The following is a 24848-nucleotide window of genomic DNA, read 5'->3' as shown; positions in this document are numbered from 1 at the left end:
AAAAAAACTGCTAATGCTAGCAGGGATCAGGCCTGACTCTGCTAACACAGCGGTTTTGTGTCTTGTGTTTTTTTGCAAGTGACAGTAATCTATTGATTACTACACTTGCCTGGGTGAAAGGGTTAAACGCAGGTGCTGGCCGGAATCAGTACTGATCGTGCAAACACCGCGTTTTGGGAACCCTAAACTATGGGGGCGCTAGTATAGTTCTGATCAGATCAGATATTGATCTGTTCAAACACTATACTAGAAATGGAAGTGTAGGTGCGTGCGTGCGTGCGTGCGTGTGTGGCAATCAAGGGGTTACTTCTAAACTATGCGCTGGGGATCTGGGGGGGGGTGGCGGGGACCCTAAACCTCCTTTGGGAAAGAAACTAGCTAGCTAGCGCAACCTCAAGTCACAATGACACCAATACAAAATACAGTAAAAACAGTATATTATGTGTGTATTAGTGCTAATGTGACAGAGGGTGTAGGGGTTAACGGGATGTGATCAGGGGGGGATCAGGGGTTTAAATCTTTATTGGAAGGGACTGGCGGGTATCCTAAGGATAAAAGGAACGGTGGCAAGCGCTAAACCTGGTCACAAGTCACACTTATACAGGTATATAGAAAATGCTATATACTGTATACAGTGTGCGTTGTGGCAGGGGGTGTAGGGGTGATCAGGAGGGGATCAGGGGATTAAATCTTTATTGGGCGGGTGGGGGGGACCCTAAACCTGCTTGGGACACAAACTTAGTCGCCTGCGCTAATTCTGATCACAATGACACTAATACAAAAATACAAAAACACAGTATATTACGTTTGTATTAGTGCTGATGTGACAGAGGGTGTAGGGGTTAACTAGCGGTGATCAGGGGGGGATCAGGTGGGATCAGGGGCTTAAATCTTTATTAGGGGGGGGTGGCGGGTAATTCAAGTGGAAAAAGGGGGGTCGCAAGCGCTAGACCTGACCACAAATCACACTTATACGGGTATATAGCAAAATGCTATATACTGTATACGGTGTGTGTTATGGCAGGGGGTGTAGGGGTGATCAGGGGGGGGTCAGGGGCTTAAATCTTTATTGGGCGGGTGGCGGGGACCCTAAACCTTCTTGGGACAGAAACTTAGTCGCCTGCGCTAATTCTGATCACAATGACACTAATACAAAAATACAATAACACCGTATATTGCGTTTGTATTAGTGCTGATGTGACAGAGGGTGTAGGGGTTAACGGCGGTGATCAGGGGGGGTTCAGGGGGGATCAGTGGGTTAAATCTTTATTAGGGGGGGGTGGGGGGTAATTTGAGTGGAAAAGGGGGGGTCGCAAGGGCTACACCTGTTCACAAATCACACTTATACAGGTATATAGGTATATGCTATATGCTGTATATAGTGTGTGTTGTGTCAGGTGCTGTAGGGGTTAATTGGGGGGGCGATCGGGGGTGAAATGTGCCTATCTAACTGTGTGTGGGTGTGCTTGGTGCAGTACTCACAGTAAGATGTGCTCTCCTCTCACGCTGGATCCAAAAAGACCGTTGTGGGGGGAGGGCACATCTCCTCTAAGCCTGTGTTTACATTTCACAGGCTTAGAGGATGATCTGATTGGGCAGGACCGATCAACAGGTCCAGACCAAAAATGATTGGCCTGGACCTGATGACTGATCGGTTCTGAACCCAATCGAGTCATCATCGGCGGCGGGGACGCGCGGGAGCGCGCACAGGGCCGGCAAATTGTGCTGACGTAGGCCTACGTCAGTTTGCCTGGCCGGGGCTGAGTGCCGACGTAGATCGTCGTGCGCCGGTCGTAAAGTGGTTAAGGTTAGGGTTAGGGTTAGAGTTAGGGTTAGAGTTATGGTAACTCTAAGTGTTAGAGTTAGGGATAAGGTAAATCTAAGGGTTAGGGTCTGGATTGAGGTTAGGGTTAGGGTTAAGGTTAGGGTTAGAGCTAGGGTTAGGGTTAGGGTTAGGGTTAGAGTTAGGGTTAGGGATAGGGTTAGATTTAGGGTTAGGGTTAGAGTTAGGGTTAGGTTTAGGGTTAAGGTTAATGTTAGGGTTAGGGTTAGAGTTAGGGTTAGGGTTAGAGTTAGGGTTAGGGTTAGGGTTAGGGTTATAGTTAGGGTTAGGGTTAAGGTTAGGGTTAGGGTTAAGGGTTAAGGGTTAAGGTTTGGGTTAGAGTTAGGGTTAGGGTTATGGTTAGGGTTAGAGTTAGGGTAAGAGTTAGGGTAACTCTAAGGGTTAGGGTTAGAGTTAGGGTTAAGGTATCTCTAAGGGTTAGGGTCTGGGTGGAGGTTAGGGTTAGAGTTAGGGTTAAGGTTACGGTTAGGGTTAAGGTTAGGGTTAGGGTTAGGGTTAGGGTTAGGGTTAGAGTTATGGTTAAGGTTAGGGTTAGTGTTAGGGTTAGAGTTAGGGTTAGGGTAAAATATAGGGTTAGAGTTAGGGTTAGGTTTAGGGTTAGGGTTAGAGTTAGGGTTAGGTTAAAAGTTAGGGTTAGAGTTAGGGTTAGGGTTAGGGATAGTGTTAGGGTTAGGGTTAAGGTTAGGCTTAGAGTTTGGGTTAGAGTTAGGGTCAGGGTTAGAGTTGGGGTTAGGTTTGGAGTTAGGGTAAGGGTTAGGGTTAAGGTTAAGGTTAGGGTTAGAGTAAGGGTTAAAGTTAGGGTTAGAGTTAGGGTTAGGGTTAGCCTTAACCCTAAGGTTAGGGTTAGAGTTAGAGTTAGGGTTAGGGTAAAAGATAGGGTTTGAGTTAGGGTTAGGCTTAGGCTTAGGGTTAGGGTAAAAGATAGGGTTTGAGTTAGGGTTAGGCTTAGGCTTAGGCTTAGGGTTAGGGTTAGGGTTAGAGTTAGGGTTAGGGTTAGAGTTAGGGTTAGAGTTAGGGAAGGAGTAAGGGTTAGAGTTAGGGTTATGGTTAAGGTTAGGGTTAAGGTAACTCTAAGGGTTAGGGTCTGGGTTAAGGTTAGGGTTAAGTTTAGGGTTAGAGCTAGGGTTAGGGTTAAAGTTATGGTAAGAGTTAGGCTTAGGGTAGGAGTTAGGGTCAGAGTTAGGGTTAGGGTTAGGCTTAGGGTTAGAGGTAGGGATTAGAGTTAGGGTTAGAATTAGGGTTAGATTTAGGGTTAGAGTTAGGGTTAGAATTAGGGTTAGAGTTAGGGTTAGGGTTAAGGTTAGGGTTATACTTAGGGTTAAGGTTAGGGTTAGGGTTAGGCTTAGGGTTAGAGGTAGGGATTAGAGTTAGGGTTAGAATTAGGGTTAGGGTTAGATTTAGGGTTAGAGTTAGGGTTAGAATTAGGGTTAGAGTTAGGGTTAGGTTTAAGGTTAGGGTTAGACTTAGGGTTAAGGTTAGGGTTAGGGTTAGAGTTAGGGTAACTCTAAGAGTTAGAGGAAGGGTTAGGGTTAGAGTTAGGGTTAGGGTTAGAGTTAGGGTTAAGGTAACTCTAATAGTTAGGTTCTGGGTTGAGGTTAGGGTTAAGGTTAGGGTTAGAGTTAGGGTTAGGGTTAGAGTTAGGGTTAGGTTTTGGGTTAAGGTTAGGGTTAGAGCTAGGGTTAGGGTTAGAGTTAGGGTTAGGGTAATATTTAGGGTTAGGGTTAGAGTTAGGGTTACGGTTAGGGTTAGAGTTAGGGTAAGGGTTAGAGTTAGGGTTAAGGTTAGGGTTATAGTTAGGGTAAGAGTTAGGGTAACTCTAAGGGTTAGAGTTAGGGTTAGAGTTAGGGTTAAGGTAACTCTAAGGGTTAGGGTTAGAGTTAGGGTTAAGGTATCTCTAAGGGTTAGGGTCTGGGTGGAGGTTAGGGTTAGAGCTAGGGTTAAGTTCAGGGTTAGGGTTAGGGTTAGAGTTATGGTTAAAGTTAGGGTTAGGGTTAGAGTTAGAGTTAGGGTTAGGGTAAAAGATAGGGTTAGAGTTAGGGTTAGAATTAGGGTTATGGTTAGGGTTAGGTTAAAAGTTAGGGTTAGAGTTAGGGTTAGGGTTTGGCTTAGAGTTTGGGTTAGAGTTAGGGTAAGGGTTAGAGTTGGGGTTAGGGTTGGAGTTAGGGTTAGAGTTAGAGTTAGGGTTAAGGTTAAGGTTAAGGTTAGGGTTAGGGTTAGAGTTAGGGTTAGGGTTAGAGTTAGGGTTAGGGTTAGCCTTAACCCTAAGGTTAGGGTTAGAGTTAGAGTTAGGGTTAGGGTAAAAGATAGGGTTAGAGTTAGGGTTAGGCTTAGGGTTAGAGTTAGGGTTAGAGTTAGGGTAAGAGTTAGGGTTAGAGTTAGGGTTAGTGTTAAGGTTAGGGTTAAGGTAACTCTAAGGTTTAGGGTCTGGGTTGAGGTTAGGGTTAAGGTTAGGGTTAGAGCTAGGGTTAGGGTTAAAATTGGGTTAGAGTTAGGCTTATGGTAAGAGTTAGGGTTAGAGTTAGGGTTAGGGTTAGGCTTAAGGTTAGAGGTAGGGATTAGAGTTAGGGTTAGAATTAGGGTTAGGGTTAGATTTAGGGTTAGAGTTAGGGTTAGAATTAGGGTTAGAGTTAGGGTTAGGGTTAGAGTTAAGCTTAGGGTAAAGGTTAGGGTTAGAGTTTAGGGTTAGAGTTAGGGTTAGGGTTAGAGTTTGGGTTAAGGTAACTCTAAGAGTTAGGGTCTGGGTTGAGGTTAGGGTTAAGGTTAGGGTTAGAGCTAGGGTTAGGGTTTAGGTTTAGAGTTAGGGTTAGGTTTAGAGTTAGGGTTAGGTTTTGGGTTAAGGTTAGGGTTAGAGTTAGGGTTAAGGTTAATGTTAGGGTTAGAGTTAGGGTTAGAGTTATGGTAACTCTAAGTGTTAGAGTTAGGGATAAGGTAAATCTAAGGGTTAGGGTCTGGATTGAGGTTAGGGTTAGGGTTAAGGTTAGGGTAAGAGCTAGGGTTAGGGTTAGGGTTAGGGTTAGAGTTAGGGTTAGGGATAGGGTTAGATTTAGGGTTAGGGTTAGAGTTAGGGTTAGGTTTAGGGTTAAGGTTAATGTTAGGGTTAGGGTTAGAGTTAGGGTTAGGGTTAGAGTTAGGGTTAGGGTTATAGTTAGGGTTAGGGTTAAGGTTAGGGTTAGGGTTAAGGGTTAAGGTTTGGGTTAGAGTTAGGGTTAGGGTTAAGGTTAGGGTTAGAGTTAGGGTAAGAGTTAGGGTAACTCTAAGGGTTAGGGTTAGAGTTAGGGTTAAGGTATCTCTAAGGGTTAGGGTCTGGGTGGAGGTTAGGGTTAGAGTTAGGGTTAAGGTTAGGGTTAGGGTTAAGGTTAGGGTTAGGGTTAGGGTTAGGGTTAGAGTTATGGTTAAGGTTAGGGTTAGGGTTAGGGTTAGGGTTAGAGTTAGAGTTAGGGTTAGGGTAAAATATAGGGTTAGAGTTAGGGTTAGGTTTAGGGTTAGGGTTAGAGTTAGGGTTAGGTTAAAAGTTAGGGTTAGAGTTAGGGTTAGGGTTAGGGATAGTGTTAGGGTTAGGGGTAAGGTTAGGCTTAGAGTTTGGGTTAGGATTAGGGTCAGGGTTAGAGTTGAGGTTAGGATAGGAGTTAGGGTTAGGGTTAGGGTTAAGGTTAGGGTTAGAGTAAGGGTTAGAGTTAGGGTTAGGGTTAGAGTTAGGGTTAGAGTTAGGGTTAGGGTTTGCCTTAACCCTAAGGTTAGGGTTAGAGTTAGGGTTAGGGTAAAAAATAGGGTTAGAGTTAGGGTTAGGCTTAGGGTTAGGGTTAGATTTAGGGTTAGGGTTAGAGTTAGGGTTAGAGTTAGGGTAAGAGTTAGGGTTAGAGTTAGGGTTAGGGTGAGGGTTAAGGTTAGGGTTAAGGTAACTCTAAGGGTTAGGGTCTGGGTTGAGGTTAGGGTTAAGGTTAGGGTTAGAGCTAGGGTTAGGGTTAAAGTTAGGGTTAGAGTTAGGCCTAGGGTAAGAGTTAGGGTTAGATTTAGGGTTAGGGTTAGAGTTAAGGTTAGGGTTAAGGTTAGGGTTAGAGTTAGGGTTAAGGTTAGGGTTAGGGTTAGAGTTAGGGTAACTCTAAGGGTTAGAGGAAGGGTTAGGGTTAGAGTTAGGGTTAGGGTTAGAGTTAGGGTTAAGGTAACTCTAATAGTTAGGGTCTGGGTTGAGGTTAGGGTTAAGGTTAGGGTTAGAGCTAGGGTTAGGGTTTAGGTTAGGGTTAGAGTTAGGGTTAGGGTTAGAGTAAGGGTTACGGTTAAGGTTAGGGTTAGGGTTAGAGTTAGGGTTAAGGTTAAGGTTAGGGTTAGGGTTAGGGTTAGAGTTATGGTTAAGGTTAGGGTTAGGATTAGAGTTAGAGTTAGGGTTAGGGTAAAAGATAGGGTTAGAGTTAGGGTTAGGCTTAGGGTTAGGGTTAGAGTTAGGGTTAGGTTAAAAGTTAGGGTTAGAGTTAGGGTTAGGGATAGTGTTAGGGTTAAGGTAAGGCTTAGAGTTTGGGTTAGAGTTAGGGTCAGGGTTAGAGTTGGGGTTAGGGTTGGAATTAGGGTTAGGGGTAAGGTTAGGGTTAGAGTAAGGGTTAGAGTTAGGGTTAGGGATAGAGTAAGGTTTAGAGTTAGGGTTAGGGTTAGCCTTAACCCTAAGGTTAGGGTTAGGGTTAGGGTTAGAGTTAGAGTTAGGGTTAGGGTAAAATATAGGGTTAGAGTTAGGGTAAGAGTTAGGGTTAGAGTTAGGGTTAGGGTTAAGGTTAGGGTTAAGGTAACTCTAAGGGTTAGGGTCTGGGTTGAGGTTAGGGTTAAGGTTAGGGTTAGAGCTAGGGTTAGGGTTAAAGTTAGGGTTAGAGTTAGGCTAAGGGTAAGAGTTAGGGTTAGGGTTAGGGTTAGGGTTAGGGTAAAAGATAGGGTTAGTGTTAGGGTTAGGCTTAGGGTTAGGGTTAGAGTTAGGGTTAGAGTTAGGGTAAGAGTTAGGGTTAGAGTTAGGGTTAGGGTTAGGGTTAAGGTTAGGGTTAAGGTAACTCTAAGGGTTAGGGTCTGGGTTTTGGTTAGGGTTAGGGTTAAGTTTAGGGTTAGAGCTAGGGTTAGGGTTAAAGTTAGGGTTAGAGTTAGGCTTAGGGTAAGAGTTAGGGTTAGAGTTAGGGTTTGGCTTAGGGTTAGAGGTAGGGATTAGAGTTAGGCTTAGAATTAGGGTTAGGGTTAGATTTAGGGTTAGAGTTAGGGTTAGAATTAGGGTTAGAGTTAGGGTTAGGGTTAGAGTTAAGGTTAGGGTTAAGGTTAGGGTTAGAGTTAGGGTTAAGGTTAGGGTTAGGGCTAGAGTTAGGGTTACTCTAAGGGGTAGAGGAAGGGTTAGGGTTAGAGTTAGGGTTAGGGTTAGAGTTAGGGTTAAGGTAACTCTAAGAGTTAGGGTCTGGGTTGAGGTTAGGGTTAAGGTTAGGGTTAGAGCTAGGGTTAGGGTTTAGGTTTAGAGTTAGGGTTAGGGTTAGGGTTAGGGTTAGGGTTAGGGTTAGGGTTAGGGTTAGGGTTAGGTTTTGGGTTAAGGTTAGGGTTAGAGTTAGGGTTAAGGTTAGGGTTAGGGTTAGAGTTAGGGTTAGAGTTAGGGTAACTCTAAGTGTTAGAGTTAGGGATAAGGTAAATCTAAGGGTTAGGGTCTGTATTGAGGTTAGGGTTAGGGTTAAGGTTAGGGTTAGAGCTAGGGTTAGGGTTAGGGTTAGGGTTAGGGTTAGAGTTAGGGTTAGGGATAGGGTTAGATTTAGGGTTAGGGTTAGAGTTAGGGTTAGGGTTAGGGTTAGGGTTAGGGTTAAGGTTAAGGTTAGGGTTAGGGTTAGAGTTAGGGTTAGGGTTAGAGTTAGGGTTAGGGTTAGAGTTAGGGTTAGGGTTAAGGTTAGGGTTAGGGTTAGGGTTAAGGGTTAAGGTTTGGGTTAGAGTTAGGGTTAGGGTTAAGGTTAGGGTTAGAGTTACGGTAAGAGTTAGGGTAACTCTAAGGGTTAGAGTTAGGGTTAGAGTTATTGTTAAGGTAATTCTAAGGGTTAGGGTTAGAGTTAGGGTTAAGGTATCTCTAAGGGTTAGGGTCTGGGTGGAGGTTAGGGTTAGAGTTAGGGTTAAGGTTAAGGTTAAGGTTAGGGTTAGGGTTAGGGTTAGAGTTATGGTTAGGGTTAGGGTAAGGGTTAGGGTTAGAGTTAGGGTAAAAGATAGGGTTAGAGTTAGGGTTAGGGTTAGGGTTAGAGTTAGGGTTAAGGTTAGGGTTAGAGTTAGGGTAAGAGTTAAGGTAACTCTAAGGGTTAGAGTTAGGGTTAGAGTTAGGGTTAAGGTAACTCTAAGGGTTTCGGTTAGAGTTAGGGTTAAGGTATCTCTAAGGGTTAGGGTCTGGGTGGAGGTTAGGGTTAGAGCTAGGGTTAGGGTTAAGGTTAGGGTTAGAGTTAGGGTTAAGGTTAGGGTTAGAGTTAGGGTTAGGAATAGGCTTAGAGTTTTGGTTAGAGTTAGGGTCAGGGTTAGAGTTGGGGTTAGGGTTGGAGTTAGGGTTAGAGTTAGAGTTGGGGTTAAGGTTAGGATTAGGATTAGAGTTAGGGTTAGGGTTAGAGTTAGGGTTAGGGTTAGCCTTAACCCTAAGGTTAGGGTTAGAGTTAGAGTTATAGTTAGGGTAAAAGATAGGGTTAGAGTTAGGGTTAGGCTTAGGGATAGGGTTAGAGTTAGGGTTAGAGTTAGGGTAAGAATTAGGGTTAGAGTTAGGGTTAGTGTTAAGGTTAGGGTTAAGGTAACTCTAAGGGTTAGGGTCTGGGTTGAGGTTAGGGTTAAGGTTAGGGTTAGAGCTAGGGTTAGGGTTAAAGTTAGGGTTAGAGTTAGGCTTATGGTAAGAGTTAGGGTTAGAGTTAGGGTTAGGGTTAAGCTTAAGGTTAGAGGTAGGGATTAGAGTTAGGGTTAGAATTAGGGTTAGGGTTAGATTTAGGGTTAGAGTTAGGGTTAGAATTAGGGTTAGAGTTAGGGTTAGGGTTAGAGTTAAGGTTAGGGTTAAGGTTAGGGTTAGAGTTATGGTTAGAATTAGGGTTAGAGTTAGGGTTAGGGTTAGAGTTAAGTTTAGGGTTAAGGTTAGGTTTAGAGTTAGGGTAAGAGTTAGGGTAACTCTAAGGGTTAGAGTTAGGGTTAGAGTTATTGTTAAAGTAACTCTAAGGGTTAGGGTTAGAGTTAGGGTTAAGGTATCTCTAATGGTTAGGGTCTGGGTGGAGGTTAGGGTTAGGGTTAGAGTTAGGGTTAGGGTTAGGGTTAAGGTTAGGGTTAGGGTTAGGGTTAGAGTTATGGTTGGGGTTAGGGTAAGGGTTAGGGTTAGAGTTAGGGTAAAAGAAAGGGTTAGAGTTAGGGTTAGGGTTAGGGTTAGAGTTAGGGTTAAGGTTAGGGTTAGAGTTAGGTTAAGAGTTAGGGTAACTCTAAGGGTTAGAGTTAGGGTTAGAGTTAGGGTTAAGGTAACTCTAAGGGTTTGGGTTAGAGTTAGGGTTAAGGTATCTCTAAGGGTTAGGGTCTGGGTGGAGGTTAGGGTTAGAGCTAGGGTTAGGGTTAATGTTAGGGTTAGAGTTAGGGTTAAGGTTAGGGTTAGGGTTAGGGTTAGAGTTATGGTTAAAGTTAGGGTTAGAGTTAGGGCTAGGGTAAAAGATAGGGTTAGAGTTAGGGTTAGGAATAGGCTTAGAGTTTTGGTTACAGTTAGGGTCAGGGTTAGAGTTGGGGTTAGGGTTGGAGTTAGGGTTAGGGTTAGCCTTAACCCTAAGGTTAGGGTTAGAGTTAGAGTTATGGTTAGGGTAAAAGATAGGGTTAGAGTTAGGGTTAGGGTTAGGCTTAGGGATAGGGTTAGAGTTAGGGTTAGAGTTAGGGTAAGAATTAGGGTTAGAGTTAGGGTTAGTGTTAAGGTTAGGGTTAAGGTAACTCTAAGGGTTAGGGTCTGGGTTGAGGTTAGGGTTAAGGTTAGGGTTAGAGCTAGGGTTAGGGTTAAAGTTAGGGTTAGAGTTAGGCTTATGGTAAGAGTTAGGGTTAGAGTTAGGGTTAGGGTTAGGCTTAAGGTTAGAGGTAGGGATTAGAGTTAGGGTTAGAATTAGGGTTAGGGTTAGATTTAGGGTTAGAGTTAGGGTTAGAATTAGGGTTAGAGTTAAGGTTAGGGTTAGAGTTAAGGTTAGGGTTAAGGTTAGGGTTAGAGTTAGGGTTAGAATTAGGGTTAGAGTTATGGTTAGGGTTAGGCTTAAGGTTAGAGGTAGGGATTAGAGTTAGGGTTAGAATTAGGGTTAGGGTTAGATTTAGGGTTAGAGTTAGGGTTAGAATTAGGGTTAGAGTTAGGGTTAGGGTTAGAGTTAAGGTTAGGGTTAAGGTTAGGGTTAGAGTTATGGTTAGAATTAGGGTTAGAGTTAGGGTTAGGGTTAGAGTTAAGTTTAGGGTTAAGGTTAGGTTTAGAGTTAGGGTAAGAGTTAGGGTAACTCTAAGGGTTAGAGTTAGGGTTAGAGTTATTGTTAAAGTAACTCTAAGGGTTAGGGTTAGAGTTAGGGTTAAGGTATCTCTAAGGGTTAGGGTCTGGGTGGAGGTTAGGGTTAGGGTTAGAGTTAGGGTTAAGGTTAGGGTTAGGGTTAGGGTTAAGGTTAGGGTTAGGGTTAGGGTTAGAGTTATGGTTGGGGTTAGGGTAAGGGTTAGGGTTAGAGTTAGGGTAAAAGAAAGGGTTAGAGTTAGGGTTAGGGTTAGGGTTAGAGTTAGGGTTAAGGTTAGGGTTAGAGTTAGGTTAAGAGTTAGGGTAACTCTAAGGGTTAGAGTTAGGGTTAGAGTTAGGGTTAAGGTAACTCTAAGGGTTTGGGTTAGAGTTAGGGTTAAGGTATCTCTAAGGGTTAGGGTCTGGGTGGAGGTTAGGGTTAGAGCTAGGGTTAGGGTTAATGTTAGGGTTAGAGTTAGGGTTAAGGTTAGGGTTAGGGTTAGGGTTAGAGTTATGGTTAAAGTTAGGGTTAGAGTTAGGGCTAGGGGGGGGGGGGCGTGGCCGGGATGTAGACGGCGCCGGACGTGTGTTAGCAGAGCTCTCCACCATCCTGATCTTATCCGGCTCCATCCACGGCCCCTGTGCCTCGGATCGCGGCGGTTTTGCCCTCCTCCGCATCGGGCACAGGTGGGGCATGGATGCCGGGGAGAAAATCCCGGGTTTCAGCACCGACCCCGCGGCCTAAACGAGCGGTCCCGCCGCGAGGCGCGAAAGCGGCCGCCGCCATCTTGCAGGTCCAGGCCTCATCTTCTTCCTCTGCAGCCACAGGCGCCCAGGCCTTCCTGAAGTCGGGAAAGATGTCCGCGGGGGCCGGGGACCCTCCTATGGCACAGCCTATGGACTCAGGTACCGGGGGGTCTCTGCCGGGGACCGCTGGTCAGAATGGGGGGTCGCATGGAGGGGGGGATATTACTGCTCCCATACTGGCTGCTATAGACGCCTCAAAAACTGCCCTGATGCTCCGGATTGACCACCTGGCCTCTGAATGTACCCTAATCCGCCATGATCTGGATAAAATCAGGGGGCGCCTGACTGAGACTGAGGGCAGGGTGTCTGAGGTGGAGGATGTCACCGCTTCCCATTCGGCACAAATCATTGCCATGCAGGCCCAGGTGAATGCTTTGGCGGACAAGATGGAGGATGCTGAGAACCGACAGCGTCGCAACAATATCAGGGTGGTCGGCTTGCCAGAGAAGGCTGAGGGATCTAATTCTACATTGTTTGCTGAGAAGTTCTTTTGTGATCTACTCAAATTGCCTCCCCCTCCCCCGACATATGTGGTGGAGAGGGCCCATAGGGTTCCCACGGGACCTCGGCCACCCGGGGCCCCCCCGCCGCCCGTTTCTGGTCCGCTTTTTGAACTTCCGTGACAGGGATCGTATCCTCTCTGAGGCCAGGAAGCAGGAGGAATTGCAGTTTGAGAACAGCAAGATAATGTTATTTCCTGACTTCTCTGTGGAAACGCAGAAGAAACGCAGATCATTTACTGAAGTGCGCAAACTCCTGAGAACCAAGGGCCTGAAATATGGTACGATGTACCCGAGCCGCTTGCGTGTGGATTACAAGGGATCTGTCCTTTTCTTCAATTCGGCGGGGGAGGCTGCTGACTGGTTGGACTCCATTTAATTTCCTCTGATGCACCTGCTATCTTGGATGATATGGGGCTCTTGGGGCCCTGCTGCACTGTACTCCCTATTTGCAGCTCCTGTCTACGCACGGTCTGCCTCCTCTATTGCTGCTGGGGGGACATCTATGGTTCCTGTATTGTTGATCCTGCCCTGAAGTTTCCTGGGTTGCCCTGGGCTGGATCCATGCTTCTATTCCTGGGGCTGTGGACTGGTCTACAGGTCATTGGAGCTCTGTGTGCTACACGTTGTTGAACTGACATTTTTCTCTTTTTTTGTTTTGACTCTATTTTTCCTCTCTTTAGGTTTTTTTCCTTTTTTTGAGGAATGACTGTCTAGCGGCCCCCCCTTTTTTGGGGCTGCCGTTGGTGGACAAGAGTAACGCCGGCTGCGGTTTTTATGTTGCAGCCATGCCTTTAAAATTTTTGCTGGGTTTTGGGATTAGGCTGGGTACCCTGTTGCACTTTTTTTTGTTCCAGGTTTGGGTATCACAGCAGGGATGTTTTTTTGTTTTTGGCTCCAGGCTCCATCCGGTGGTCACTGTTCTTTTTTACTTATGTGTCTGTATTGCTGAATGTCTGGATGGAGTTGGGGGATCGGGTTGGTCCTCGGGCTGTGCTTGGTCCTCCGGCTCCCTCCTGCTATATGTCCCTCTACTGTTCTATGGCTGAGCTACTTAAAATCATGTCATGGAATGTGCGGGGTCTCAATGACAAGGTGAAACGCACAGCCATTTTTAGGTACATTAAATCTGTTCAACCGCATGTTATCCTCCTCCAGGAGACGCATTTGGATGGGAGCAGGGTGCTTGCCTTGAAGAGGCCTTGGATTCAGAGGATCTTCAATGCCACTTACTCCACGTATGCCCGTGGGGTGTCTATTTTGCTGGGTAGAAATGCACCCTGCTCGATTCAAAAGGTAATTACGGATCCTGGCGGACGGTATGTTATTGTTCTACTGGAGATTTTTCACCGGCAGGTGGTACTGGTGAGTGTCTACTTACCTCCCCCGTTCCACTCTCAGATTCTGGTGGATCTCCTGGTGACCTTGGCCCCTTATATGCATCTTCCTCTAATTATGGCGGGGGATTTCAATGCTGTTCTGGACGGCGGGCTGGACTCCTCTAACCCGGGTAGACTGTCGTCTCCTGAACTGGTGTCCTGGTCTTCCGCGGCTCAGCTTACGGAGCTGTGGCGCTGGAAAAACCCTGGGGTACGTGGCTACTCCTGTTGGTCTGGGGTGCACAGAACGGCGTCCAGGATAGATTTGGCTTTTGCTAATGGGCCTTGTCTTGCTTTGGTCCAGGATGCTACATATTTGGCGGGTGGCCTCTCTGATCACAACCCACTGCTGTTGACTCTGCGGGTGGGCACGGTTAGAACTAGGGGTGCATGGCGCCTTTCGCCGGGTTGGCTGCAAACTGACAAGGTGATGCAACAGGTGGAGCCCCAGATGCCTACATATTGGGAAGATAATGCCTCGTCCACGGTAGGGGTGGTCCTGTGGGATGCTTTCAAAGCGGTTATGCGGGGTCATTACATCTCTGCGATTAAGGCATCTCGTAGGGAGGCTAATGCTGACAGGGAAGCTGTTCTGCTGGAGGTCCGTAGGTTGGAAGATGAATACTCGGCCACTCCGGGACCGGCGGCCTATGCGGCCCTGGAGGAGGCCAGGAGGCGTTTGGCTTTGTTGGATACTGATTTTGCGCATGCCAACCTTAAACATAGAGCGGAGTCAATTTTTGAGAAGGGAGACAAGAATGGTAAGCTTTTGGCCTTTTTGGTGGCAGATCAGAGGGCTTCGGTAAGTGTTCCGTGCATCCAGTCTAGTTCAGGGGAACTGGTTAGGGACCCGGGGGAGATCTCCCGGGTCTTTATGGATTACTACTCTGACACCTATTCCCCCCTACCTGCATATGACCTGGAGGAGTTGGAGCGCCTTTTATCTGGCTTGCCGGTTCCGGTCTTGGAGGGTGAGGACAGTGCGTGGCTGGACAATGACATCACGTTGAAGGAAATAGAGAGAGCCATCTCATCCTTTCCCTCCAATAAATCGCTGGGCCCTGATGGGTTCCCGGTGGAATGGTATCGGCAGTACTCAGACTCCCTGGCTCCCAGGCTCCAGGCATTGTATGCTGCGTGTTTCGCTCAGGGGGCCCTGCCGGGTTCCATGCTCGAGGCGTATGTTGTTCTCCTGCCCAAGCCGGGGAAGGATCGCACCCTGTGTTCCTCCTACCGCCCCATTGCCTTACTCAATGTGGATCTCAAGATACTCACGAAGGTCTTGGCTACTAGGCTGGCGGTGGTCTTGCCTTCCCTGGTGGACATTGATCAGACCGGGTTTATGCCGGGCAAGTCCACGGACACCAACCTTCGACGTCTGTTTACTCATTTGCAGGTGTCCCATGCCTCCGTTGGCACTAGGGTGGTGGTGTCCTTGGACATTGCCAAGGCCTTCGACACGGTGGATTGGGGGTACATGGGGGTGGTGCTGAGGCGCATGGGGTTTGGTCCTAAATTTTGCAAGTGGATTTCCCTTTTGTATTCCTCCCCGCGTATGGCGTTGAAGATTGGATCTTCCCTGTCTCCATTTTTTGCAGTAGGTAGGGGGACTAGGCAGGGCTGCCCTCTTTCGCCCTTTTTGTTCTCTCTGATGATTGAACCCTTGGCTATTGCATTGCGTGCATCTCCGGAGGTGGGGGCTCTGGAAGTGGGCTCCATTAAGGAGTGCCTGGCACTTTATGCGGATGATATGCTTTTATTTTTGAAGGATCCCAATGCTTCTCTGCGGGCGGTGTTCAATATCCTAGACACTTTTGCAAAGTTTTCCGGCCTAAGGGTGAATTGGGATAAATCCACTATGCTCCCTATTGATCCTGGTGCCATTGCTGCAGCTGATGGGGCGCTACCATTGAAATGGGTGACGGAGTTCACCTACCTGGGAGTCAGGGTGTCGGCGAGGGTGGCGGATTATCTTACTCTGAATCTTAACCCACTGCTGGAGGTCTTTAAACGCAGGGCGGAGGTGTGGCGCGACTTACCTTTGTCGGTTCTGGGGCGCATTAACTTGGTGAAAATGAAACTTCTCCCTGTCTTTCTATACTTCCTTAGAAATTCCCCGGTGTGGGTCCCGCGTTCTTTCTTCCGCCGCGTTCATGGCCTGATAGGTTCCTTTATTTGGGGTACCTCTCCTCCTAGAATTGGTCTGCAGGTGTTGCAGGAGCCCTGGGGTCAGGGGGGATTGGCTTTACCTGATCTTTATAAATATTTCCTGGCTGGGCAGGGGGTGGTGGCGCGACGCTGGCTTGCAGGGGACGATGGGGACTCCGCCACGGTGCTGGAGGCGGCTGTTTTGGGCTCCTACGAGAGTCTTCGCCTTTTACTGCATCGAGGGTCCAGGGCTACATTTCAGCTGACAGGAACGATGCGTTCTACCATCAAAGCCTGGGAACAGATGCAGGTGCTGGTGGAGCCAGGAGCCACTGGTGTTTCCCCGGCCTCCCCATTGTGGTGGAACCCCAAGTTTCCTCATTTTGCCTCGATCCCTGATCCTACCATCTGGGCCGTTAAGGGGGTGAAGTTGCTGGGGGATATTGTCTCTGGTGAGGAGCTGTGCTCCTTTGATGCCCTGAAGGCGCGTTATGATCTTCCAAATGGGTATTTTTTTCGCTATCTCCAACTTCGCCATGCGTTTGTGGCACAATTCGGTTCCTCTCGGGTTGTGATTAAAGCTTCAGCTCTTGAAACAGCGATACAAGCGGCGGGTATGCGGAAGCCTCTCTCAGAATTGTACAGGGAATTGTTCGCTGTCACTCCGCCTGCTGTACGTAGATGTCGGGAACGCTGGGTGGAGGAGGTGCCTGACCTGGATGGTGATGACTGGGATGATATGTGGAGTTCACCCTTCGCCTACCTGGTCTCTGCGAGGGACCGTCTGATTCACTTTAAATTTCTGCATCGGATTTATTACACGCCGGCGAGGCTGGCACGTATTTATCAGACGGCCTCGGCGGAGTGCTGGCGTTGTTCCCATTCACCGGCGGACTTCAGTCACATCTTCTGGGGGTGCCCGGTGGTCAAGGACTATTGGGCATCCGTCTTAGCTTGTATTGTGGAGGTGGTTAAGATTCCGGTCCCCAGCTCCGTGGAGGTTTGCCTCTTGGGGTTGGTGGATGGCTTAGCTCCTGCGAGGGCCATTCGTACTCTGGTCAGCTTGCTGCTTTTCTATGCGCGCAAGGCTCTGCTCTTACACTGGAAGAGTCCCTTGGCTCCCACGATCCTTTTCTGGAAAGGCTTGGTTAATAAAGTGACTCCGCTCTATAAGGCCACGTATCTCAGTAGGGGGTGCCCCCGCAAGTTTGATAAAGTATGGAAAACATGGATAGACTCTCCGGCCTCGACCTCCGTAGATCAGCTTTAGTGTTTTATGTGCTACTGTTCGGGACTGTCTGGGGGGGGGGATGGCCATGCCGGTCGGTGATATATTCCTGTTCATTGTGCTCTAACTGCATGTATAGAAGTCTCTCTATTTTTTTTTTTTTTATTGACTAAGCCATGGGGTTGCTGCTAGTGGGCTCTGTGCTGGACTAATCTATAATGTTCTATGACCTTGTTACTGGATAATTGGAGCAGTCTTGAGGGGTATCTTTATTACTGATGGATGCTTTGTTTTTCCACTGGACGTGCTGGATGGAGCCTGGGGTGGGGGGGGGGTGGGTGGGGGGTGGTGTGGGAGGGGTTTGACCTGTTGTCACTGAGGGTGGTTGTTGCCCTGCGTGGCATTGTCTTGTCTGTTTTTTGTGTGCAAAAGTTCAATAAAAACAAATTTTCAAAAAAAGAGTTAGGGCTAGGGTAAAAGATAGGGTTAGAGTTAGGGTTAGGATTAGGGTTATGGTTAGAGTTAGAGTTAGGTTAAAATTTAGGGTTAGAGTTAGGGTTAGGAATAGGCTTAGAGTTTTGGTTACAGTTAGGGTCAGGGTTAGAGTTGGGGTTAGGGTTGGAGTTAGGGTTAGGGTTAGCCTTAACCCTAAGGTTAGGGTTAGAGTTAGAGTTATGGTTAGGGTAAAAGATAGGGTTAGAGTTAGGGTTAGGGTTAGGCTTAGGGATAGGGTTAGAGTTAGGGTTAGAGTTAGGGTAAGAATTAGGGTTAGAGTTAGGGTTAGTGTTAAGGTTAGGGTTAAGGTAACTCTAAGGGTTAGGGTCTGGGTTGAGGTTAGGGTTAAGGTTAGGGTTAGAGCTAGGGTTAGGGTTAAAGTTATGGTTAGAGTTAGGCTTATGGTAAGAGTTAGGGTTAGAGTTAGGGTTAGGGTTAGGCTTAAGGTTAGAGGTAGGGATTAGAGTTAGGGTTAGAATTAGGGTTAGGGTTAGATTTAGGGTTAGAGTTAGGGTTAGAATTAGGGTTAGAGTTAAGGTTAGGGTTAGAGTTAAGGTTAGGGTTAAGGTTAGGGTTAGAGTTAGGGTTAGAATTAGGGTTAGAGTTATGGTTAGGGTTAGAGTTAAGTTTAGGGTTAAGGTTAGGTTTAGAGTTAGGGTTAGGTTTTGGGTTAAGGTTAGGGTTAGAGTTAGGGTTAAGGTTAGGGTTAGGGTTAGAGTTAGGGTTAGAGTTAGGGTAACTCTAAGTGTTAGAGTTAGGGATAAGGTAAATCTAAGTGTTAGGGTCTGGATTGAGGTTAGGGTTAGGGTTAAGGTTAGGGTTAGAGCTAGGGTTAGGGTTAGGGTTAGGGTTAGAGTTAGGGTTAGGGATAGGGTTAGATTTAGGGTTAGAGTTAGGGTTAGGGTTAGGGTTAGGGTTAAGGTTAAGGTTAAGGTTAGGGTTAGGGTTAGAGTTAGGGTTAGGGTTAGGGTTAGAGTTAGGGTTAGGGTTAAGGTTAGGGTTAGGGTTAAGGCTTAAGGTTTGGGTTAGAGTTAGGGTTAGGGTTAAGGTTAGGGTTAGAGTTAGGGTAAGAGTTAGGGTAACTCTAAGGGTTAGAGTTAGGGTTAAGGTTAGGGTTAGGGTTAAGGTTAGGGTTAGGGTTAGAGTTATGGTTAAGGTTAGGGTTAGAGTTAGAGTTAGGGTTAGGGTAAAAGGTAGGGTTAGAGTTAGGGTTAGGGTTAGGGTTTGAGTTAGGGTTAGGTTAAAAGTTAGGGTTAGAGTTAGGGTTAGGGATAGTGTTAGGGTTAGGGTTAAGGTTAGGCTTAGAATTTGTGTTGGAGTTAGGGTCAGGGTTAGAGTTGGAGTTAGGGTTGGAGTTAGGGTTAAGGTTAGAGTAAGTTTTAGTGTTAGGGTTAGGGTTAGAGTTAGAGTTAGGGTTAGCCTTAACCCTAAGGTTAGGGTTAGGGTTAGAGTTAGGTTTTATGGTAAAGATAGGGTTAGAGTTAGGGTTTGGATTAGGGTTAGGGTTAGAGTTAGGGTTAGGGTTAGAGTTAGGGTAAGAGTTAGGGTTAGGGTTAGAGTTAGGGTTAGGGTTAGAGTTAGGGTTAGGGTTAAGGTTAGGGTTAAGGTTAGGGTTAGAGTTAGCCTTAACCCTAACATTAACCCTAATCAAACTGATGTTCTACATGTTCTACATGGTTAACCCTAACCCCAGTTAGGGTTAGAGTTAGGGTTAGGCATAGGGTTAGGGTAAGAGTTAGGGTTAGAGGTAGTTTTAGAGATAGGGTTAGGCTTAGGGTTAGGGTTAAGGTTAGGGTTAGAGTTAGGGTTAGGGTTAGGGTTAGAGTCAGGGTTAGGGTTAAGGTTAGAATTAGGGTTAGAGTTAGGGTTAAGGTAACTTTAAGGGTTAAGGTCTGGGTTGAGGTTAGGGTTAGGGTTAGGGTTAAGGTTTGGGTTAGGGTAAGGGTTAGGGTTAGGGTTATAGTTAGGGTTAGAGTTAGAGTTAGGGTTATTATTAGGGTTTGGGTTAAGGTAAGGGTTAGAGTTAGGGTTAGGGTTAAGGTTAGGGTTAGGGTTAGAGTTAGAGTTAAGATATCTCTAAGGGTTAGGGTCTGGGTGGAGGTAAGGGTTAGAGCTAGGGTTAGGGTTAAGGTTAGGGTTAGGGTTAAGGTTAGGGTTAGGGTTAGAGTTATGGTTAAGGTTAGGGTTAGGGTTAGAGTTAGAGTTAGGGTTAGGGTAAAAGGTAGGGTTAGAGTTAGGGTTAGGCTTAGGGTTTGAGTTAGGGTTAGGTTAAAAGTTAGGGTTAGGGTTAGAGTTTGGGTTAGGGATAGTGTTAGGGTTAGGGTTAAGGTTAGGCTTAGAGTTTGGGTTAGAGTTAGGGTCAGGGTTAGAGTTGGAGTTAGGGTTGGAGTTAGGGTTAGGGTTAAGGTTAGGGTTAGAGTAAGTTTTAGTGTTAGGGTTAGGGTTAGAGTTAGAGTTAGGGTTAGCCTTAACCCTAAGGTTAGGGTTAGGGTTAAAGTTAGAGTTAGGTTTTATGGTAAAGATAGGGTTAGAGTTAGGGTTAGGCTTAGGCTTAGGGTTAGGGTTAGAGTTAGGGTTAGGGTTAGAGTTAGGGTTAGGGTTAGAGTTAGGGTAAGAGTTAGGGTTAGAGTTAGGGTTAGGGTTAGAGTTAGGGTTAGGGTTAGAGTTAGGGTTAGGGTTAAGGTAACTCTAAGGGTTAGGGTCTGGGTTGAGGTTAGGGTTAAGGTTAGGGTTAGAGCTAGGGTTAGGGTTAAAGTTAGGGTTAGAGTTAGGCTTAGGGTTAGAGTTAGGGTTAGGGTTAGGCTTAGGGTTAGAGGTATGGATTAGAGTTAGGGTTAGAACTAGGGATAGGATTAGATTTAGGGTTAGAGTTAGGGTTAGAATTTGGGTTAGAGTTAGGGTTAGAGTTAAGGTTAGGGTTAAGGTTAGGGTTAGAATTAGGGTTAAGGTTAGGGTTAGGGTTAGAGTTAGGGTAACTCTAAGGGTTAGAGGAAGGGTTGGGGGTTAGAGTTTTGGTTAGGGTTAGGGTTAGAGTTAGGTTTAAGGTAACTCTAAGGGTTAGGGTCTGGGTTGAGGTTAGGGTTAATGTTAGGGTTAGAGCTAGGGTTAGGGTTAAGGTTAGGGTTAGAGTTAGGGTTAGGTTTAGAGTTAGGGTTAGGTTTTGGGTTAAGGTTAGGTTTAGAGTTAGGGTTAAGGTTAGGGTTAAGGTTAGGTTTAGAGTTAGTTTTAGAGTTAGGGTAACTCTAAGGGTTAGAGTTAGGATTAAGGTAACTCTAAGGGTTAGGGTCTGGATTGAGGTTAGGGTTAGGGTTAAGGTTAGGGTTAGAGCTAGGGTTAGGGTTAGAGTTAGGATTAGGGTTAGATTTAGTGTTAGGGTTAGAGTTAGGGTTAGAGTTAGGGTTAGGGTTAGGGTTAAGGTTAAGGTTAAGGTTAGGGTTAGGGTTAGAGTTAGGGTTAGGGTTAGAGTTAGGGTTAGGGTTAAGGTTAGGGTTAAGGTTAGGGTTAGAGTTAGGTTTAGAGTTAGCCTTAACCCTAACATTAACCCTAATCAAACTGATGTTCTACATGTTCTACATGGTTAACCCTAACCCCAGTTAGGGTTAGAGTTAGGGTTAGGCTTAGGGTAAGAGTTAGGGTTAGGTTAAAAGTTAAGGTTAGGGTTAGAGTTAGGGTTAGGGATAGTGTTAGGGTTAGGGTTAAGGTTAGGCTTAGAGTTTGGGTTAGAGTTAGGGTCAGGGTTAGAGTTGGGGTTAGGGTTGGAGTTAGGGTTAGGGTTAAGGTTAAGGTTAAGGTTAAGGTTAGGGTTAGGGTTAGGCTTAGAGTTCGGGTTAGGGTTAGAGTTAGGGTTAGGGTTAAGGTTAGGGTTAAGGTTAGGGTTAGAGTTAGGTTTAGAGTTAGCCTTAACCCTAACATTAACCCTAATCAAACTGATGTTCTACATGTTCTACATGGTTAACCATAACCCCAGTTAGGGTTAGAGTTAGGGTTAGGCTTAGGGTTAGGGTAAGAGTAAGGGTTAGAGGTAGTTTTAGAGATAGGGTTAGGCTTAGGGTTAGGGTTAGGGTTAAGGTTAGGGTTAGAGTTAGGGTTAGGGTTAGAGTCAGGGTTAGGGTTAAGGTTAGAATTAGGGTTAGAGTTAGTGTTAAGGTAACTTTAAGGGTTAGGGTCTGGGTTGAGGTTAGGGTTAAGGTTAGGGTTAGGGTTATAGTTAGGGTTAGAGTTAGAGTTAGGGTTAGAATTAGGGTTTGGGTTAAGGTAACGGTTACGTTAGGGTTAGGGTTAAGGTTAGGGTTAGGGTTAGAGTTATGGTTAAGGTTAGGGTTAGGGTTAGAGTTAGAGTTAGGGTTAGGGTAAAAGTTAGGGTTAGGGTTAGGCTTAGGGTTAGGGTTTGAGTTAGGGTTAGGTTAAAAGTTAGGGTTAGGGTTAGAGTTAGGGTTAGGGATAGTGTTAGGGTTAAGGTTAGGCTTAGAGTTTGGGTTAGAGTTAGGGTCAGGGTTAGAGTTGGGGTTAGGGTTGGAGTTAGGGTTAGGGTTAAGGTTAGGGTTAGAGTAAGTTTTAGTGTTAGGGTTAGGGTTAGAGTTAGGGTTATAGTTAGGGTTAGCCTTAACCCTAAGGTTAGGGTTAGAGTTAGAGTTAGGTTTTATGGTAAAGATAGGCTTAGAGTTAGGGTTAGGCTTAGGCTTAGGGTTAGGGTTAGAGTTAGGGTTAGAGTTAGGGTTAGGGTTAGAGTTAGGGTAAGAGTTAGGGTTAGAGTTAGGGTTAAGGTTAGGGTTAAGGTAACTCTAAGGGTTATCTGGGTTGAGGTTAGGGTTAAGGTTAGGGTTACAGCTAGGGTTAGGGTTAAAGTTAGGGTTAGAGTTAGGGTTAGGGTTAGAGTTAGGGTTATGCTTAGGGTTAGAGTTAGGGTTAGGGTTAGAATTAGGGTTAAGGTTAGAGTTAGGGTTAGAGTTAGGGTTAGGCTTAGGGTAAGAGTTAGGGTAAGAGTTAGGGTTAGAGTTGGAGTTAGGGTTAAGTTAACCCTAAGGGTTAGGGTCTAGGTTGAGGTTAGGGTTAAGGTTAGTGTTAGGGTTAGGCTTAGGGTAAGAGTTAGGGTTAGAGTTAGGGTTAGAATTAGGGTTAGGGTTAGAGTTAAGGTTAGGGTTAGAGTTAGGATTAGGGTTAGGGTTAGAGTTAGGGTTAAGGTTAGAGTTAGGGTTAGGGTTAAGGTTAGGGTTAGGGTAAGAGTTAGGGTTAAGGTAACTCTAAGGGTTAGGGTGTTAGGGTTAGGATTAGAGTTAGGGTTAGAGTTAGGGTCAAGGTAACTCTAAGGGTTAGGGTCTGGGTGGAGGTTGGGGTTAGAGCTAGGGTTAGGGTTAAGGTTAGGGTTAGGGTTAGAGTTACCCTAACCCTCGCTCTAACCCTAACCTTAACCCTAACCTCAACCCAGACCCTAACCCTTAGTTACCTTTACCCTAACTCTCGAACTAACCCTAAGAGTTAGGTTTATGGTTAGGGTTAGGGTTAGAGTTAGGGTTAAGGTTAGGGTTAGAGTTAGGGTTAGGTTTAGGGTTAAGGTTAGGATTAGAGTTAGGGTTAAGGTTAGGGTTAGAGTTAGGGTTAGGGTTAGGGTTAGGGTTAGGGTTTGGGTTAGAGTTAGGGTTAGGGTTAAGGTTAGGGTTAGAGTTAGGGTAAGAGTTAGGGTAACTCTAAGGATTACAGTTAGGGTTAGAGTTAGGGTTAAGGTAACTCTAAGGGTTAGGGTTAGAGTTAGAGTTAGGGTTAAGGTATCTCTAAGGGTTAGGGTCTGGGTGGAGGTTAGAGTTAGAGCTAGGGTTAGGGTTAAGGTTAGGGTTAGGGTTAGAGTTAGGGTTAAGGTTAGAGTTAGGGTTAAGGTTAGGGTTAGGGTTAGAGTTATGGTTAAGGTTAGGGTTAGCTTTAGAGTTAGGGTTTGGGTTAAGGTTAGGGTTCGAGTTAGGGTTAGGCTTAGGGTTTGGGTTTGAGTTAGGGTTAGGGATAGTGTTAGGGTTAAGGTTAGGGTTAGAGCTAGGGTTAGGGTTAGGGTTAGAGTTAGGGTTAGATTTAGGGTTAGGGTTAGAGTTAGGGTTAGAGTTATGGTTAGGGTTAAGGTTAAGGTTAGGGTTAGGGTTAGGGTTAGGGTTAGAGTTAGGGTTAGGGTTAGAGTTAGGGTTAGGGTTAGATTTAGGTTTAGAGTTAGCCTTAACCCTAACATTAACCCTAATCAAACTGATGTTCTACGTGTTCTACATGGTTAACCCTAACCCCAGTTAGGGTTATGGTTAGAGTTAGGGTTAGGCTTAGGGTTAGGGTTAGAGGTAGTTTTAGAGATAGGGTTAGGCTTAGGGTTAAGGTTAGGGTTAGAGTTAGGGTTAGGGTTAGGGTTAGGGTTAAGGTTAGAATTAGGGTTAGAGTTAGGGTTAAGGTAACTCTAAGGGTTAGGGTCTGGGTTGAGGTTAGGGTTAGGGTTAAGGTTTGGGTTAGGGTAAGGGTTAGGGTTAGGGTTAGAGTTAGGGTTAGAGTTAGAGTTAGGGTTAGGGTTAGAGTTAGGGTTTGGGTTAAGGTAAGGGTTAGAGTTAGGGTTAAGGTTAGGGCTAGGGTTAAGGTTAGGGTTAGGGTTAGAGTTATGGTTAAGGTTAGGGTTAGCTTTAGAGTTAGGGTTAGGGTTAAGGTTAGGGTTCGAGTTAGGGTTAGGCTTAGGGTTAGGGTTTGAGTTAAGGTTAGGGATAGTGTTAGGGTTAAGGTTAGGGTTAGAGCTAGGGTTAGGGTTAGGGTTAGAGTTAGGGTTAGATTTAGGGTTAGGGTTAGAGTTAGGGTTAGAGTTATGGTTAGGGTTAAGGTTAAGGTTAGGGTTAGGGTTAGAGTTAGGGTTAGGGTTAGAGTTAGGGTTAGGGTTAAGGTTAGGGTTAGATTTAGGTTTAGAGTTAGCCTTAACCCTAACATTAACCCTAATCAAACTGATGTTCTACATGTTCTACATGGTTAACCCTAACCCCAGTTAGGGTTATGGTTAGAGTTAGGGTTAGGGGTAGTTTTAGAGATAGGGTTAGGCTTAGGGTTAGGGTTAAGGTTAGGGTTAGAGTTAGGGTTAGGGTTAGGGTTAGGGTTAAGGTTAGAATTAGGGTTAGAGTTAGGGTTAAGGTAACTCTAAGGGTTAGGGTCTGGGTTGAGGTTAGGGTTAGGGTTAAGGTTTGGGTTAGGGTAAGGGTTAGGGTTAGGGTTATAGTTAGGGTTAGAGTTAGAGTTAGGGTTAGGGTTAGAGTTAGGGTTTGGGTTAAGGTAAGGGTTAGAGTTAGGGTTAGGGTTAGCCTTAACCCTAAGGTTAGGGTTAGAGTTAGAGTTATGGTTAGGGTAAAAGATAGGGTTAGAGTTAGGGTTAGGGTTAGGCTTAGGGATAGGGTTAGAGTTAGGGTTAGAGTTAGGGTAAGAATTAGGGTTAGAGTTAGGGTTAGTGTTAAGGTTAGGGTTAAGGTAACTCTAAGGGTTAGGGTCTGGGTTGAGGTTAGGGTTAAGGTTAGGGTTAGAGCTAGGGTTAGGGTTAAAGTTATGGTTAGAGTTAGGCTTATGGTAAGAGTTAGGGTTAGAGTTAGGGTTAGGGTTAGGCTTAAGGTTAGAGGTAGGGATTAGAGTTAGGGTTAGAATTAGGGTTAGGGTTAGATTTAGGGTTAGAGTTAGGGTTAGAATTAGGGTTAGAGTTAAGGTTAGGGTTAGAGTTAAGGTTAGGGTTAAGGTTAGGGTTAGAGTTAGGGTTAGAATTAGGGTTAGAGTTATGGTTAGGGTTAGAGTTAAGTTTAGGGTTAAGGTTAGGTTTAGAGTTAGGGTTAGGTTTTGGGTTAAGGTTAGGGTTAGAGTTAGGGTTAAGGTTAGGGTTAGGGTTAGAGTTAGGGTTAGAGTTAGGGTAACTCTAAGTGTTAGAGTTAGGGATAAGGTAAATCTAAGTGTTAGGGTCTGGATTGAGGTTAGGGTTAGGGTTAAGGTTAAGGTTAGGGTTAGAGCTAGGGTTAGGGTTAGG

This window comes from Pelophylax lessonae (genome assembly GCF_965119305.1).
Source record: "Pelophylax lessonae genome assembly, chromosome: 2".
Lineage (NCBI taxonomy): Eukaryota > Metazoa > Chordata > Amphibia > Anura > Ranidae > Pelophylax > Pelophylax lessonae.
The sequence above is the reverse complement of the archived record's forward strand: the minus strand, read 5'-3'. Positions refer to the sequence as shown.